The sequence below is a fragment of the Pseudophryne corroboree genome, chromosome 8 (genome assembly GCF_028390025.1).
Source record: "Pseudophryne corroboree isolate aPseCor3 chromosome 8, aPseCor3.hap2, whole genome shotgun sequence".
NCBI classification, from domain to species: Eukaryota; Metazoa; Chordata; class Amphibia; order Anura; family Myobatrachidae; genus Pseudophryne; species Pseudophryne corroboree.
In genome coordinates, this window is record NC_086451.1 from 427,641,860 (window position 1) to 427,660,021 (window position 18,162).

An 18,162-nucleotide genomic window follows, 5' to 3' on the forward strand; every position below is an offset into this window, starting at 1 on the left:
TGCTGCAGAGTCATCCGCACTCTCCCGCCCGTTTGGGAGCTTTGGTATAATCCCCATGGTCCTTTCAGGAACCCCAGCATCCACTAGGACGATAGAGAAAATAAGAATTTACTTACCGATAATTCTATTTCTCGGAGTCCGTAGTGGATGCTGGGCGCCCATCCCAAGTGCGGATTATCTGCAATACTTGTACATAGTTACAAAAATCGGGTTATTATTGTTGTGAGCCATCTTTTCAGAGGCTCCGCTGTTATCATACTGTTAACTGGGTTCAGATCACAGGTTGTACAGTGTGATTGGTGTGGCTGGTATGAGTCTTACCCGGGATTCAAAATCCTTCCTTATTGTGTACGCTCGTCCGGGCACAGTATCCTAACTGAGGCTTGGAGGAGGGTCATAGGGGGAGGAGCCAGTGCACACCACCTGATCCTAAAGCTTTACTTTTTGTGCCCTGTCTCCTGCGGAGCCGCTATCCCCCATGGTCCTTTCAGGAACCCCAGCATCCACTACGGACTCCGAGAAATAGAATTATCGGTAAGTAAATTCTTATTTTTTACCCCAGGTAGCCTCTCAACATAAAAAGACGCCGTCTTATCCGGCTCAGTCCTTTCGTCCCCATAAGGGCAAGCGGGCAAAAGGTTCCTCTTTTCTGCCCCGGGGCAGAGGAAGGGGAAAAAGACTGCAACAGACAGCCACTCCCCAGGAACAAAAGCCCTCCCCCGCTTCTGCCAAGTCCTCAGCATGACGCTGGGGCCTTACAAGCGGACTCAGGCACGGTGGGGGCCCGTCTCAAGAATTTCAGCGCGCAGTGGGCTCACTCGCAAGTGGACCCCTGGATCCTGCAAGTAGTATCTCAGGGGTACAAATTGGAGTTCGAGACGTCTCCCCCTCGCCGGTTCCTGAAGTCTGCTTTACCAACGTCTCCCTCCGACAGGGAGGCAGTATTGGAGGCAGTTCACAAGCTGTATTCCCAGCAGGTGATAATCAAGGTACCCCTCCTGCAACAAGGGAAGGGGTATTATTCCACGCTGTTTGTGGTACCGAAGCCGGACGGCTCGGTGAGACCAATTTTAAATCTGAAGTCTTTGAACACTTACATACAGAGGTTCAAATTCAAGATGGAGTCACTCAGGGCAGTGATCGCGAACCTGGAAGAGGGGGACTATATGGTGTCTCTGGACATCAAAGATGCCTACCTCCATGTCCCCATTTACCCTTCTCCTCAAGGGTACCTCAGGTTTGTGGTACAAAACTGTCACTATCCGTTTCAGACGCTGCCGTTTGGATTATCCACGGCACCTCGGGTCTTTACCAAGGTAATGGCCGAAATGATGATTCTTCTTAGAAGAAAAGGTGTTTTAATTATCCCTTACTTGGACGATCTCCTGATAAGAGCAAGATCCAGAGAACAGTTAGTAGTCGGAGTAGCCCTATCTCAAGTAGTGCTACGGCAGCACGGCTGGATTCTAAATATCCCAAAATCGCAGCTGATTCCGACAACACGTCTTCTGTTCCTAGGGATGATTCTGGACACAGTCCAGAAAAAGGTGTTCCTTCCGGAAGAAAAGGCCAGGGAGTTATCCGACCTAGTCAGAAACCTCCTGAAACCAGGGCAAGTCTCAGTGCATCAATGCACAAGAGTCCTGGGAAAGATGGTAGCTTCCTACGAAGCGATTCCATTCGGCAGATTCCACGCAAGAACGTTCCAGTGGGATCTGCTGGACAAATGGTCCGGATCGCATCTTCAGATGCATCAGCGGATAACCCTGTCCCCAAGGACAAGGGTGTCTCTTCTGTGGTGGTTGCAGAGTGCTCATCTTCTAGAGGGCCGCAGATTCGGCATTCAGGACTGGGTCCTGGTGACCACGGATGCCAGCCTGAGAGGCTGGGGAGCAGTCACACAAGGAAAAAAATTTCCAGGGCTTGTGGTCAAGCCTGGAGACATCACTTCACATAAATATCCTGGAGCTAAGGGCCATCTACAATGCTCTAAGCCTAGCACGACCTCTGCTTCAAGGTCAGCCGGTGCTGATTCAGTCAGACAACATCACGGCAGTCGCCCACGTAAACAGACAGCGCGGCACAAGAAGCAGGAGGGCAATGGCAGAAGTTGCAAGGATTCTTCGCTGGGCGGAAAATCATGTGATAGCACTGTCAGCAGTGTTCATTCCGGGAGTGGACAACTGGGAAGCAGACTTCCTCAGCAGGCACGACCTCCACCCGGGAGAGTGGGGACTTCACCCAGAAGTTTTCCACATGATTGTGAACCGTTGGGAAAAACCAAAGGTGGACATGATGGCGTCACGCCTCAACAAAAAACTAGACAGGTATTGCGCCAGGTCACGGGACCCTCAGGCAATAGCTGTGGACGCTCTGGTAACACCGTGGGTGTACCAGTCAGTGTATGTGTTCCCTCCTCTGCCTCTCATACCCAAGGTACTGAGAATCATAAGAAGGAGAGGAGTAAGGACTATACTCGTGGCTCCGGATTGGCCAAGAAGGACTTGGTACCCGGAACTTCAAGAGATGCTCACGGAGGACCCGAGGCCTCTACCTCTACGAAGGGACCTGCTCCAGCAGGGACCCTGTCTGTTCCAAGACTTACCGCGGCTGCGTTTGACGGCATGGCGGTTGAACGCCGGATCCTGAAGGAAAAAGGCATTCCGGATGAAGTCATCCCTACCCTGATCAAAGCCAGGAAGGATGTAACCGTGCAGCATTATCACCGTATTTGGCGTAAATATGTTGCGTGGTGCGAGGCCAGGAAGGCCCCTACAGAGGAATTTCAACTGGGTCGTTTCCTGCATTTCCTGCAAACAGGACTGTCTATGGGCCTAAAATTAGGGTCCATTAAGGTTCAAATTTCGGCCCTGTCGATCTTCTTCCAAAAAGAACTGGCTTTAGTTCCTGAAGTTCAGACGTTTGTCAAAGGGGTGCTGCATATACAGCCTCCTTTTGTGCCTCCAGTGGCACCTTGGGATCTCAATGTGGTTTTGGGGTTCCTAAAATCACATTGGTTTGAACCACTCACCACTGTGGACTTAAAATATCTCACATGGAAAGTGGTAATGCTGTTGGCCCTGGCTTCAGCCAGGCGCGTGTCAGAATTGGCGGCTTTATCCTATAAAAGCCCTTACCTAATTTTTCATACGGATAGGGCAGAATTGAGGACTCGTCCTCAATTTCTCCCTAAGGTGGTTTCAGCGTTTCACCTGAACCAGCCTATTGTGGTACCTGCGGCTACTAGAGACTTGGAGGACTCCAAGTTGCTGGACGTAGTCAGGGCCCTGAAAATATACGTTTCCAGGACGGCTGGAGTCAGAAATTCTGACTCGCTGTTTATCCTGTATGCACCCAACAAGCTGGGTGCTCCTGCTTCTAAGCAGACTATTGCCCGTTGGATTTGTAGTACAATTCAGCTTGCACATTCCGTGGCAGGCCTGCCACAGCCAAAATCTGTAAAAGCCCATTCCACACGGAAAGTGGGCTCATCTTGGGCGGCCGCCCGAGGGGTCTCGGCTTTACAACTTTGCCGAGCAGCTACTTGGTCAGGGGCAAACACGTTTGCTAAATTCTACAAATTTGATACCCTGGCTGAGGAGGACCTGGAGTTCTCTCATTCGGTGCTGCAGAGTCATCCGCACTCTCCCGCCCGTTTGGGAGCTTTGGTATAATCCCCATGGTCCTTACGGAGTTCCCAGCATCCACTAGGACGTCAGAGAAAATAAGAATTTACTTACCGATAATTCTATTTCTCATAGTCCGTAGTGGATGCTGGGCGCCCATCCCAAGTGCGGATTGTCTGCAATACTTGTACATAGTTATTGTTAACTAAATCGGGTTATTGTTGTAGTGAGCCATCTTTTCTAGAGGCTCCTCTGTTTATCATACTGTTAACTGGGTTCAGATCACAAGTTATACGGTGTGATTGGTGTGGCTGGTATGAGTCTTACCCGGGATTCAAAATCCTTCCTTATTGTGTACGCTCGTCCGGGCACAGTATCCTAACTGAGGCTTGGAGGAGGGTCATAGGGGGAGGAGCCAGTGCACACCAGGTAGTACTAAAGCTTTCTATTTGTGCCCAGTCTCCTGCGGAGCCGCTATTCCCCATGGTCCTTACGGAGTTCCCAGCATCCACTACGGACTATGAGAAATAGAATTATCGGTAAGTAAATTCTTATTATTTTTGCAAATTTATTAAAAATAAAAAACTAAGAAATCACATGTACATAAGTGTTCACAGCCTTTGCCATGATGCTCAAAATTGCGCTCAGGTGCTTCCGGTCTCCACTGATCATCCTTGAGACGTTCCTACAGCTTAATTGGAGTCCACCTGTGGTAAATTCAGTTGATTGAACATGATTTGGAAAGGCACACACCTGTGTATATAAGGTCCCACACTTGACAGTGCATGTCTGAGCACAAACTAAGCATGAAGTCAAAGGTATTCAGTGATCGCGCTGGGCGAAAAAAAATGTGGGTCCCAGGGACCCCTTGCTTTGAAAATGTGGGGTCCTACTTAACGATTTCTGGGTCCCATAACATAATATAGGGGGTGAGGCAGCAACATGGGATAAAGCGGGTAAGGGCAAGCAGCATTTGGGGTAAAGCTGGTGGTAGAGGGGGCCAAGGACAGGCAGGGAGGGGGAATGTTCAGTCAATTGGCAATGTTTTCTATTTATTATTATTTCTATAATAATAATAATGCCTGCACAGATCCTATAAACTGCTGTTTTATATAAAAGGGAAATCCAACACTACAAACACGAAATGTGTATAACTAACAAACAAAAACGAAGCTGTATATAATGTATGGTAAACATCATGAATAGGTATGTAGTTATGATCCCGGCGGTCAGAATATCGACGCGGGGATCCCGACCGCTGTGCTTGGGCTATTCCCACTCGTGGGTGTCCACGAAACCCATCGAGTGGGAATAGAACCTGTGGCGAGCGCAGAGAGCCCCCAAGGGGCTACGTTGCACTCATCCTCCAGCAGGCATTCTGGCGGCCATGATCCCGGCGTCGGTATACTGACCGCCCCAACTCCATGAATATACATGTATTGCACAACAAATCTGAAAGACGAAATTCCTTTAATCAAATAACATACACAGCTATCCGCTCCCCTCCTTCCCCCCCTGCAGCACATACACCGCGATCCGCTCCCCTCTCCCCACCCTGCAGCACATACAGCCATCCGCTCCCCTCTTCCTCCCCCCCTGCAGCCCATACAGCGATCCGCTCCCCTCTACCCCCCTGCAGCACATGCAGCCATCCCCCCCCCCCCGCAGCACATACACCGCAATCCGCTCCCCTCTTCCTCCCCCCCCTGCAGCACATACAGCCATCCGCTCCCCTCCCCCCCCCGCAGCACATACAGCCATCCGCTCCTCTCTCCCCCCCTGCAGCACATACAGCCATCCGCTCCCCTCTTCCTCCCCCCCTGCAGCACATACACAGCCATCCGCTCCCCTCTCCCCCCCTGCAGCACATACACAGCCATCCGCTCCCCCCCCCCCTGCAGCACATACACCGCAATCCGCTCCCCTCTTCCTCCCCCCCTGCAGCACATACACAGCCATCTGCTGCCCTCTCCCCCCTGCAGCACATACACAGCTATCCGCTCCCCTCTCCCCCCCCCCCTGCAGCACATACACCGCAATCCGCTCCCCTCTTCCTCCCCCCCTGCAGCACATACACAGCCATCCGCTGCCCTCTCCCACCCTGCAGCACATACAGCCATCTGCTGCCCTCTCCCCCCCTGCAGCACATACACAGCCATCCGCTGCCCTCTCCCCCCCTGCAGCACATACACAGCCATCTGCTCCCCTCTCCCCCCCCCCCCCCCCCTGCAGCACATACACCGCAATCCGCTCCCCTCTTCCTCCCCCCCTGCAGCACATGTACAGCCATCCACTCTCCTCTCCCCCCCCCCCCCTGCAGCACATACACAGCGATCCGCTCCCCTCTCCCCCCCTGCAGCACATACACAGCCACCCGCTCCTCTCTCCCCCCCCTGCAGCACATACACAGCCATCCGCAGCCCTCTCCCCCCCTGCAGCACATACAGCCATCCGCTCCCCTCTCCCCCCCCCCTGCAGCACATACACCGCAATCCGCTCCCCTCTTCCTCCCCCCCCTGCAGCACATGTACAGCCATCCACTCTCCTCTCCCCCCCCCCTGCAGCACATACACAGCGATCCGCTCCCCTCTCCCCCCCCTGCAGCACATACACAGCCATCCGCTCCTCTCTCCCCCCCTGCAGCACATACACAGCCATCCGCTCCTCACTCCCCCCCTGCAGCACATACACAGCCATCCGCTCCTCTCTCCCCCCCTGCAGCACATACACAGCCATCCGCTCCCCCCCCCCCCGCAGCACATACAGCCATCCGCTCCCCTCTCCCCCCCTGCAGCACATACAGCCATCCGCTCCCCTCTCCCCCCCTGCAGCACATACAGCCATCCGCTCCTCTCTCCCCCCTACAGCACATACAGCCATCCGCGCCTCTCTCCCCCCCGCAGCACATACAGCCATCCGCTCCCCTCTCCCCCCCTGCAGCACATACAGCCATCCGCTCCTCTCTCCCCCCTGCAGCACATACAGCCATCCGCTACTCTCTCTCCCCTGCAGCACATACAGCCATCCGCTCCCCTCTCCCCCGTGCAGCACATACACAGCCATCCGCTCCCCTCTTCCTCCCCCCCTGCAGCACATGTACAGCCATCCACTCTCCTCTCCCCCCCCCCCCCCTGCAGCACATACACAGCGATCCGCTCCCCTCTCCCCCCCCTGCAGCACATACACAGCCATCCGCTCCTCTCTCCTCCCCTGCAGCACATACACAGCCATCCGCTCCTCTCTCCCCCCCTGCAGCACATACAGCCATCCGCTCCCCTCTCCCCCCCTGCAGCACATACAGCCATCCGCTCCCCTCTCCCCCCCTGCAGCACATACAGCCATCCGCTCCTCTCTCCCCCCTGCAGCACATACAGCCATCCGCTCCTCTCTTCCCCCCGCAGCACATACAGCCATCCGCTCCCCTCTCCCCTCCTGCAGCACATACAGCCATCCGCTCCTCTCTCCCCCCTGCAGCACATACAGCCATCCGCTCCTCTCTCCCCCCTGCAGCACATACAGCCATCCGCTCCCCTCTCCCCCCTGCAGCACATACACAGCCATCCGCTCCCCTCTCCCCCCCCCCCTGCAGCACATACAGCCATCCGCTCCCCTCTCCCTCCCCACCCTGCAGCACATACACAGCCATCCGCTCCCCTCCCCCCCCCCCCTGCAGCACATACAGCCATCCGCTCCCCTCCCCCCCCCCCCTGCAGCACATACAGCCATCCGCTCCCCTCTTCCTCCCCACCCTGCGGCACATACACAGCCATCCGCTCCCCCCCCCCCCCCCCCCCCTGCAGCACATACACCGCAATCCGCTCCCCCCTTCCTCCCCCCCCCCCCTGCAGCACATACAGTTACTAACGATGACTCCCGTAGCACACGCCTGTCACCCGCTGACTGGATACCCCTTGAGTGCAGCCACGTTAAATACAAAACGTCTTCTGCAGCCTTCCATGGGGTCCCGCACACTACACTGAGCCATCATGCCGGGACCTTGTGTGAAGCCGCTGCACATGACCAGGAGAGGAGTCAAAGCTCCACCTCCTCATTTTCTCTGACGTCCTAGTGGATGCTGGGGACTCCGTAAGGACCATGGGGAATAGCGGCTCCGCAGGAGACTGGGCACAAAAGTAAAGCTTTAGAACTACCTGGTGTGCACTGGCTCCTCCCCCTATGACCCTCCTCCAAGCCTCAGTTAGATTTTTGTGCCCGAACGAGAAGGGTGCACACTAGGTGGCTCTCCTGAGCTGCTTAGTGAAAAGTTTAGTTTTAGGTTTTTTATGTTCAGTGAGACCTGCTGGCAACAGGCTCACTGCATCGAGGGACTAAGGGGAGAAGAAGCGAACTCACCTGCGTGCAGAGTGGATTGGGCTTCTTAGGCTACTGGACATTAGCTCCAGAGGGACCGATCACAGGCCCAGCCATGGATAGGTCCCAGAGCCGCGCCGCCGGCCCCCTTACAGAGCCAGAAGACAGAAGAGGTCCGGAAAATCGGCGGCAGAAGATGTCCTGTCTTCAACAAGGTAGCGCACAGCACTGCAGCTGTGCGCCATTGCTCTCAGCACACTTCACACTCCGGTCACTGAGGGTGCAGGGCGCTGGGGGGGGGGGCGCCCTGAGACGCAATAAAAACACCTTGGATGGCAAAAAATGCATCACATATAGCTCCTGGGCTATATGGATGAATTTAACCCCTGCCAGAATACACAGAAAAACGGGAGATAAGGCCGACGAGAAGGGGGCGGAGCCTATCTCCTCAGCACACTGGCGCCATTTTCCCTCACAGCTCCGTTGGAGGGAAGCTCCCTGGCTCTCCCCTGCAGTCACTACACTACAGAAAGGGTTAAAAAAGAGAGGGGGGCACTAATTGGGCGCAGTATTAACAATACAGCAGCTATAAGGGGAAAAACACTTATATAAGGTTATCCCTATATATATATAGCGCTCTGGTGTGTGCTGGCAAACTCTCCCTCTGTCTCCCCAAAGGGCTAGTGGGGTCCTGTCCTCTATCAGAGCATTCCCTGTGTGTGTGCTGTGTGTCGGTACGTTTGTGTCGACATGTATGAGGAGAAAAATGATGTGGAGACGGAGCAGATTGCCTGTAATAGTGATGTCGCCTCCTAGGGGGTCGACACCTGAGTGGATGAACTGTTGGAAGGATCAGATGGCAGATATAGACGCCGACACGGATACTGACTCCAGTGTCGACGGTGAAGAGACAAATGTGACTTCCAGTAGGGCCACACGTTACATGATTGAGGCAATGGAAAAATGTTTTACACATTTCTGATAATACGAGTACCACCAAAAAGGGGTATTATGTTCGGTGAGGAAAAACTACCTGTAGTTTTCCTGAATCTGAGAAATTAAATGAGGTGTGTGATGATGCGTGGGTTTCCCCCGATAACAACTGATAATTTCTAAAATGTTATTGGCATTATATCCTTTCCCGCCAGAGGTTAGGGTGCGTTGAGAAACACCCCCTAGGGTGGATAAAGCGCTCACACGCTTGTAAGAACAAGGGCTCTACCCTCTCCTGAGATGGCCGCCCTTAAGGATCCTGCTGATAGAAAGCAGGAGGGTATCCTAAAATGTATTTACACACATACTGGTGTTATACTGCGACCAGCAATCGCCTCAGCCTGGATGTGCAGTGCTGGGTTGGCGTGGTCGGATTCCCTGACTGAAAATATTGATACCCTAGATAGGGACAGTATATTATTGCCTATAGAGCATTTAAAAGATGCATTTCTATATATGCGTGATGCACAGCGGAATATTTGCCGACTGGCATCAAGTCTAAGTGCGTTGTCCATTTCTGCCAGTAGAGGGTTATGGACACGACAGTGGTCAGGTGATGCGGATTCCAAACGGCATTTGGAAGTATTGCCTTATTAAGGGGAGGAGTTATTTGGGGTCGGTCTTTCAGACCTGGTGGCCACGGCAACAGCTGGGAAATCCACGTTTGTACCCCAGGTCGCTTCTCAACATAAGAAGACGCCGTATTATCAGGCGCAGTCTTTTCGTGGGCAAGCGGGCAAAAGGTTCCTCATTTCTGCCCCGTGACAGAGGGAGAGGAAAAAGGCTGCAGAAATCAGCCAGTTCCCAGGAACAGAAGCCCTCTCCCGCCTCTGCCAAGCCCTCAGTATGACGCTGGGGCTTTACAAGCAGAACCAGGCACGGTGGGGGACCGTCTCAATGAATTTCAGCGCGCTGTGGGCTCACTCGCAAGTAGACCCCTGGGTCCTTCAGGTGATATCTCAGGGGTACAAATTGGAATTCGAGACGTCTCCCCCTCGCCGTTTCCTAAAGTCGGCTTTACCGATGTCTCCTTCTGACAGGGAGGCAGTTTTGGAAGCCATTCACAAGCTGTATTCCCAGCAGGTGATAATCAAGGTACCCCTCCTGCAACAGGGAACGGGGTATTATTCCACACTGTTGTGGTACCGAAGCCGGACGGCTCGGTGAGACCGATTCTAAATCTAAAATCTTGAACACTTACATACGGAGGTTCAAATTCAAGATTGAGTCACTCAGAGCAGTGATTGCGAACCTGGAAGAAGGGGACTACATGATGTCGGGACATCAAGGATGCTTACCTTCATGTCCCAATTTACCCTTCTCACCAAGGGTACCTCAGGTTTATGGTACAGAACTGTCACTATCAGTTTCAGACGCTGCCGTATGGATGGTCCACGGCACCCTGGGTCTTTACCAAGGTAATGGCCGAAATGATGATACTCCTTCGAAGGAAGGGAATTTTAGTTATCCCTTACTTGGACGATTCCCTGATAAGGGTAAGATCCAGGGAACAGTTGGAGGTCGGTGTAGCACTATCTCAGGTAGTGTTGCGGCAGCACGATTGGATTCTCAATATTCCAAAATCGCAGCTGATTCCGACGACTCGTCTTCTGTTCCTAGGGATGATCCTGGACACAGTCCAGAAAAAGGTGTTTCTCCCGGAGGAGAAAGTCAGGGAGTTATCCGAGCTAGTCGGGAACCTCCTATAACCGAGCCAAGTCTCAGTACATCAATGAAATGGTTCTGGGAAAAATGGTGGCTTCCTACGAAGCAATCCCATTCGGCAGGTTCCACGCAAGAACTTTCCAGTGGGACCTGCTGGACAAATGGTCCGGGTCGCATCTTCAGATGCATCAGCGGATAACCCTGTCACCAAGCACAAGGGTGTCTCTCCTGTGGTGGTTGCAGAGTGCTCATCTTCTAGAGGGCCGCACATTCCGGACTGGGTCCTGGTGACCACGGATGCCAGCCTGCGAGGCTGGGGAGCAGTCACACAGGGAAGGAATTTCCAGAGCTTATGGTCAAGCCTGGAGACATCACTTCACATAAATATCCTGAAGCTAAGGGCCATTTACAATGCTCTAAGCTCAGCAAGACCTCTGCTTCAAGGTCACCTGGAGTTGATTCATTCGGACAACATCACGGCAGTCACCCACGTAAACAGACAGGGTGACACAAGAAGCAGGAGGGCAATGGCAGAAGCTGCAAGGATTCTTCGCTGGGAGGAAAATCATGTGATAGCACTGTCAGCAGTATTCATTCCGGGAGTGGACAACTGGGAAGCAGACTTCCTCAGCAGACACGACCTCCACCCGGGAGAGTGGGGACTTCACCCAGAAGTCTTCCACATGTTTATAAAACTCGACAAGTATTGCGCCAGGTCAAGGGACCCTCAGGCAATAGCTGTAGACCAGGGCTGGCCAAACCGGTCCTCGAGATCTACCAACAGTTCATGTTTTCCAGGCCTCCTGGAGATCTGTAGAATTGTCAGTTAGGAATGAATGCAGCACATCTTAATTAGTAATGACTACACCTGTGCACTAGCTAGGTGGTCTGGAAAATGTGTACTGTTGGTAGATCTCGAGGACTGGTTTGGCCAGCTCTGCTGTAGACGCTCTGGTAACACAGTGGGTGTACCAGTCAGTGTATGTGTTCCCTCCTCTGCCTCTCATACCCAAGGTACTGAGAATTATAAGATGGAGAGGAGTAAGCACTATATTCGTGGCTCCGGATTGGCCAAGAAGGACTTGGTAACCGGAACTTCAAGAGATGCTCACGGAGGATCCGTGGCCTCTACCTCTAAGAAGGGACCTGCTCCAGCAAGGACTCTGTCTGTTCCAAGACTTACCGCGGCTGCGTTTGACGGCATGGCGGTTGAACGCCGGATCCTGAAGGAGAAAGGCATTCCGGATGAAGTCATTCCTATCCTGATCAAAGCCAGGAAAGATATAACCGCAAAACATTATCACCGCATTTGGCGAAAATATGTTGCGTGGTGCGAGGCCAGTAAGGCCCCGACGGAGGAATTTTCAACTAGGTCAATTCCTACATTTCCTGCAAACAGGAGTGTTTATGGGCCTGAAATGGGGGTCCATCAAGGTTCAAATTTCGGCCCTGTCAATTTTCTTCCAAAAAGAACTAGCTTCAGTCCCTGAAGTTCAGACGTTTGTGAAAGGGGTACTGTATATACAGCCTCCTTTTGTGCCTCCAGTTGCACCTTGGGATCTAAATGTAGTTTTTGGGTTCCAAAAGTCACATTGGTTTGAACCACTTAAATATGTGGAGTTAAAATATCTCACATGGAAAGTGGTCATGCTGTTGGCCCTGGCCTGGGCCAGGTGCGTGTCAGAATTGGCGGCTTTATCCTGTAAAAGCCCTCATCTGATTTTCCATTCGGACAGGGCGGAATTGAGGACTTGTCCTCAGTGTCTCCCTAAGGTGGTTTTCAGCGTTTCACCTGAATCAACCTATTGTGGTGCCTGCGGCTACTAGGGACTTGGAGGACTCCAAGTTGCTAGACGTTGTCAGAGCCCTGGAAATATAGGTTTCCAGGACGGCTGGAGTCAGAAAATCTGACTCGTTGTTTATTCTGTATGCACCCAACAAGCTGGGTGCTCCTGCTTCTAAGCAGACTATTGCTCGTTGGATTTGTAGTACAATTCAGCTTGCACATTCTGTGGCAGGCCTGCCACAGCCAAAATCTGTAAAAGCCCATTCCGCAAGGAAGGTGGGCTCATCTTGGGCGGCTGCCCGAGGGGTCTCGGCTTTACAACTTTGCCGAGCAGCTACTTGGTCAGGAGCAAATACGTTTGTAAAATTCTACAAATTTGATACCCTGGCTGAGGAGGACCTGGAGTTCTCTCATTTGGTGCTGCAGAGTCATCCGCACTCTCCCGCCCGTTTGGGAGCTTTGGTATAATCCCCATGGTCCTTACGGAGTCCCCAGCATCCACTAGGACGTCAGAGAAAATAAGAATTTACTTACCGATAATTCTATTTCTCATAGTCCGTAGTGGATGCTGGGCGCCCATCCCAAGTGCGGATTGTCTGCAATACTGGTACATAGTTATTGTTACCAAAAAAATCGGGTTATTGCTGTAGTGAGCCATCTTTTCTAGAGGCTCCTCTGTTATGCTGTTAACTGGGTTTAGATCACAAGTTATACGGTGTGATTGGTGTGGCTGGTATGAGTCTTACCCGGGATTCAAAAATCCTTCCTTATTGTGTACGCTCGTCCGGGCACAGTATCCTAACTGAGGCTTGGAGGAGGGTCATAGGGGGAGGAGCCAGTGCACACCAGGTAGTTCTAAAGCTTTACTTTAGTGCCCAGTCTCCTGCGGAGCCGCTATTCCCCATGGTCCTTACGGAGTCCCCAGCATCCACTACGGACTATGAGAAATAGAATTATCGGTAAGTAAATTCTTATTTTAAAGCCAGGATTCATCAAGCGGAGCGCGTCCCCGGGGACCCGCCCATTTTAGAAAAGTGAGTCCCTGGCCATGAAAACTGGGTAAAATACGCGCTATATCGCGTTTTTGCGGACACTGGTATTGTCTGTAGACCTCCCAGACAGGATTGTCTCAAGGCACACATCTGCAGAAGAGTACAGAAAAATATCTGCTGCTTTGAAGGTCCCAATTAGCACAGTGGTCTCCATCATCTGTAAATAGAAGAAGTTTGGAACCACCAAGACTCTTCCTAGAACTGGCCGGCCGTCTAAACTGAGCGATCGGGGCAGAAGGGCCCTAGTCAGGGAGGTGACCAAGAACCCAATGGTCACTCTGTCAGAGCTACAGAATTCCTCTGTGGAGAGAGGAGAACCTTCCAGAAGGACAACCATCTCTGCAGCAATCCATCAATCAGGCCTGTATGGTAGAGTGGCCAGACGGAAGCCACTCCTTAGTAAAAAAAAAAGCACATGGCAGCCCGCCTGGAGTTTGCCAAAATGCACCTGAAATTTTTTTTCGGGTCTGATGAGACAAAGGTTGAACTCTTTGGCGTGAATGCTAGGCGTCATGTTTGGAGGAAACCAGGCACCGCTCATCACCAGGCCAATACCTTCCCTACAGTGAAGCATGGTGGTGGCAGCATCATGCTGTGGGGATGTTTTTCAGTGGCAGGAATTGGGAGACTAGTCAGGATAGAGGGAAAGATGAATGCAGCAATGTACAGAGACATCCTGGATGAAAACCTGCTTCAGAGCGCTCTTGATGTCAGACTGGGGAGATGGTTCATCTTTCAGCAGGACAAAGACCCTAAGCACACTGCCAGTATATCAAAGGAGTGGCTTCAGGACAACTCTGTGAATGTCCTTGAGTGGCCCAGCCAGAGCCCAGACTTGAATCCGATTGTACATCTCTGGAGAGATCTGAAAATGGCTGTGCACTGACGCTTCCCATCCAACCTGATGGAGCTTGAGAGGTGCTGCAAAGAGGAATGGGCGGAACTGCCCAAAGATAGGTGTGCCAAGCTTGTGGCCTCATATTCAAAAAGACTTGAGGCTATAATTGCTGCCAAAAGTGCATTAAAAAAGTATTGAGCAAAGGCTGTGAATACTTATGTACATGTGATTTCACAAATTTGCAAAAATCTGATTATTTTTTTTTTATCACGTTGTCATTATATGGTATTGTGTGTAGAATTTTGAGGGGAAAAATTAATTTATTCCAGTTTAGAATAAGGCTGCAACATAACAAAATGTGGAAAAATTGAAGCGCTGTCAATACTTTCCGGATGCACTGTAGGAAAGAGTTTATATATCAGCAGAAAGGCTAGGAGAGAGTATAAGGAACATGAAAATGAGGGCGGGATATGGAGATTGAGTGGAAGAGAGGATAGGGCACAGGGAGATGGTGTGGGAGAGAGGATAGGGAACAGCGAGATGGTGCGGAAGAGAGGATAGGGAACAGGGAGCTGGAGCGGGAGAGAGGATAGGGAACAGGGAGATGGAGCAGGAGAGAGGATAGGGAACAGGGAGATGGAGCTGGAGATAGGATAGGGAACAGAGAGATGGAGAGAGGATAGGGAACAGAGAGATGGAGAGAGGATAGGGAACAGGGAGATGGAGCGGAAGAGAGGATAGGGAACAGGGAGATGAAGTGGAAGAGAGGATAGGGAACAGAGAGATGGAGTGGGTGAGAGGATCGGGAACAGGGAGATGGAGCGGGAGAGAGGATCGGGAACAGGGAGATGGAGCGGGAGAGAGGATCGGGAACAGGGAGATGGAGCGGGAGAGAGGATCGGGAACAGGGAGATGGAGCGGGAGAGAGGATAGGGAACAGGGAGATGGAGCGGGAGAGAGAATAGGGAACAGGGAGATGGAGCGGGAGAAGAGGATAAGTAACAGTGAGAAGTGATGGGAGGGAGGATAAGTAACAATGAGAAGGGATGGGAGGGAGGATAAGTAACAGTGAGAAGGGATGGGAGAGAGAATAAGTAACAATGAGAAGGGATGGGAGGGAGGATAAGTAACAGTGAGAAGGGATGGAAGAGAGGATAAGTAACAGTGAGAAGGGATGGGAGAAGAGGATAAGTAACAGTGAGAAGGGATGGGAGAGAGAATAAGTAACAGTGAGAAGGGATGGGAGAAGAGGATAAGTAACAGTGAGAAGAGATGGGAGGGAGGATAAGTAACAATGAGAAGGGATGGGAGAGAGGATAAGTAACAGTGAGAAGGGATGGGAGAAGAGGATAAGTAACAGTGAGAAGGGATGGGAGGGAGGATAAGTAACAATGAGAAGCGATGGGAGAACAGGATAAGTAACAGTGAGAAGGGATGGGAGAGAGGATAAGTAACAGTGAGAAGGGATGGGAGGGAGGATAAGTAACAGTGAGAAGGGATGGGAGAGAGGATAAGTAACAGTGAGAAGGGATGGGAGGGAGGATAAGTAACAGTGAGAAGGGATGGGAGAAGAGGATAAGTAACAGTGAGAAAGGATGGGAGGGAGGATAAGTAACAATGAGAAGGGATGGGTGAGAGGATAAGTAACAGTGAGAAGGGATGGGAGGGAGGATAAGTAACAGTGAGAAGGGATGGGAGGGAGGATAAGTAACAGTGAGAAGGGATGGGAGAGAGGATAAGTAACAATGAGAAGGGATGGGAGAGAGGATAAGTAACAGTGAGAAGGGATGGGAGGGAGGATAATTAACAATGAGAAGGGATGGGAGAGAGGATAAGTAACAGTGAGAAGGGATGGGAGAGAGTATAGGTAACAGTGAGAAGGGATGGGAGAGAGTATAGGTAACAATGAGAAGGGATGGGAGAGAGGATAAGTAACAGTGAGAAGGGATGGGAGAGAGTATAGGTAACAGTGAGAAGGGATGGGAGAGAGTATAGGTTACAGTGAGAAGGGATGGGAGAGAGTATAGGTAACAGTGAGAAGGGATGGGAGAGAGGATAAGTAACAGTGAGAAGGGATGGGAGAGAGGATAAGTAACAGTGAGAAGGGATGGGAGAGAGGATAAGTAACAGTGAGAAGGGATGGGAGAGAGGATAAGTAACAATGAGAAGGGAAGGGAGAGAGGATAAGTAACAGTGAGAAGGGATGGGAGAGAGGATAAGTAACAGTGAGAAGGGATGGGAGAGAGGATAAGTAACAGTGAGAAGGGATGGGAGGGAGGATAAGTAACAGTGAGAAGGGATGGGAGGGAGGATAAGTAACAGTGAGAAGGGATGAGAACGAGAATAAGTAACAGTGAGAAGGGATGGGAGGAAGGATAAGTAACAATGAGAAGGGATGGGAGAGAGAATAAGTAACAGTGAGAAGGGATGGGAGAGAGGATAATTAACAATGAGAAGGGATGGGAGAGAGGATAAGTAACAGTGAGAAGGGATGGGAGGGAGGATAAGTAACAGTGAGAAGGGATGGGAGGGAGGATAAGTAACAGTGAGAAGAGATGGGAACGAGAATAAGTAACAGTGAGAAGGGATGGGAGGGAGGATAAGTAACAATGAGAAGGGATGGGAGAGAGGATAAGTAACAGTGAGAAGGGATGGGAGGGAGGATAATTAACAATGAGAAGGGATGGGAGAGAGGATAAGTAACAGTGAGAAGGGATGGGAGAGAGTATAGGTAACAGTGAGAAGGGATGGGAGAGAGTATAGGTAACAATGAGAAGGGATGGGAGAGAGGATAAGTAACAGTGAGAAGGGATGGGAGAGAGTATAGGTAACAATGAGAAGGGATGGGAGAGAGGATAAGTAACAGTGAGAAGGGATGGGAGAGAGTATAGGTAACAGTGAGAAGGGATGGGAGAGAGTATAGGTTACAGTGAGAAGGGATGGGAGAGAGTATAGGTAACAGTGAGAAGGGATGGGAGAGAGGATAAGTAACAGTGAGAAGGGATGGGAGAGAGGATAAGTAACAGTGAGAAGGGATGGGAGAGAGGATAAGTAACAATGAGAAGGGAAGGGAGAGAGGATAAGTAACAGTGAGAAGGGATGGGAGAGAGAATAAGTAACAGTGAGAAGGGATGGGAGAGAGGATAAGTAACAATGAGAAGGGAAGGGAGAGAGGATAAGTAACAGTGAGAAGGGATGGGAGAGAGGATAAGTAACAGTGAGAAGGGATGGGAGGGAGGATAAGTAACAGTGAGAAGGGATGGGAGGGAGGATAAGTAACAGTGAGAAGGGATGGGAACGAGAATAAGTAACAGTGAGAAGGGATGGGAGGAAGGATAAGTAACAATGAGAAGGGATGGGAGAGAGAATAAGTAACAGTGAGAAGGGATGGGAGAGAGTATAGGTAACAGTGAGAAGGGATGGGAGAGAGGATAAGTAACAATGAGAAGGGATGGGAGAGAGAATAAGTAACAGTGAGAAGGGATGGGAGAGAGGATAAGTAACAGTGAGAAGGGATGGGAGAGACAATAAGTAACAGTGAGAAGGGATGGGAGAGAGGATAAGTAACAATGAGAAGGGATCGGAGAGAGGATAAGTAACAGTGAGAAGGGATGGGAGAGAGGATAAGTAACAGTGAGAAGGGATGGGAGAGAGGATAAGTAACAATGAGAAGGGATGGGAGAGAGAATAAGTAACAGTGAGAAGGGATGGGAGAGAGGATAAGTAACAGTGAGAAGGGATGGGAGAGAGGATAAGTAACAGTGAGAAGGGATGGGAGAGAGGATAAGTAACAGTGAGAAGGGATGGGAGAGAGGATAAGTAACAGTGAGAAGGGATGGGAGGGAGGATAAGTAACAGTGAGAAGGGATGGGAGGGAGGATAAGTAACAGT

At 51.3% G+C, this 18,162-nt stretch overlaps 1 protein-coding gene across 2 annotated transcripts in view; it reads left to right on the forward strand.

Annotated features, from left to right (window-relative positions):
- The window catches only part of VARS2 (valyl-tRNA synthetase 2, mitochondrial), a 179,232-nt gene that overhangs the window by 38,527 nt on the left and 122,543 nt on the right, over positions 1 to 18,162 (forward strand). The gene's annotated exons all lie outside the window — the stretch shown is intronic.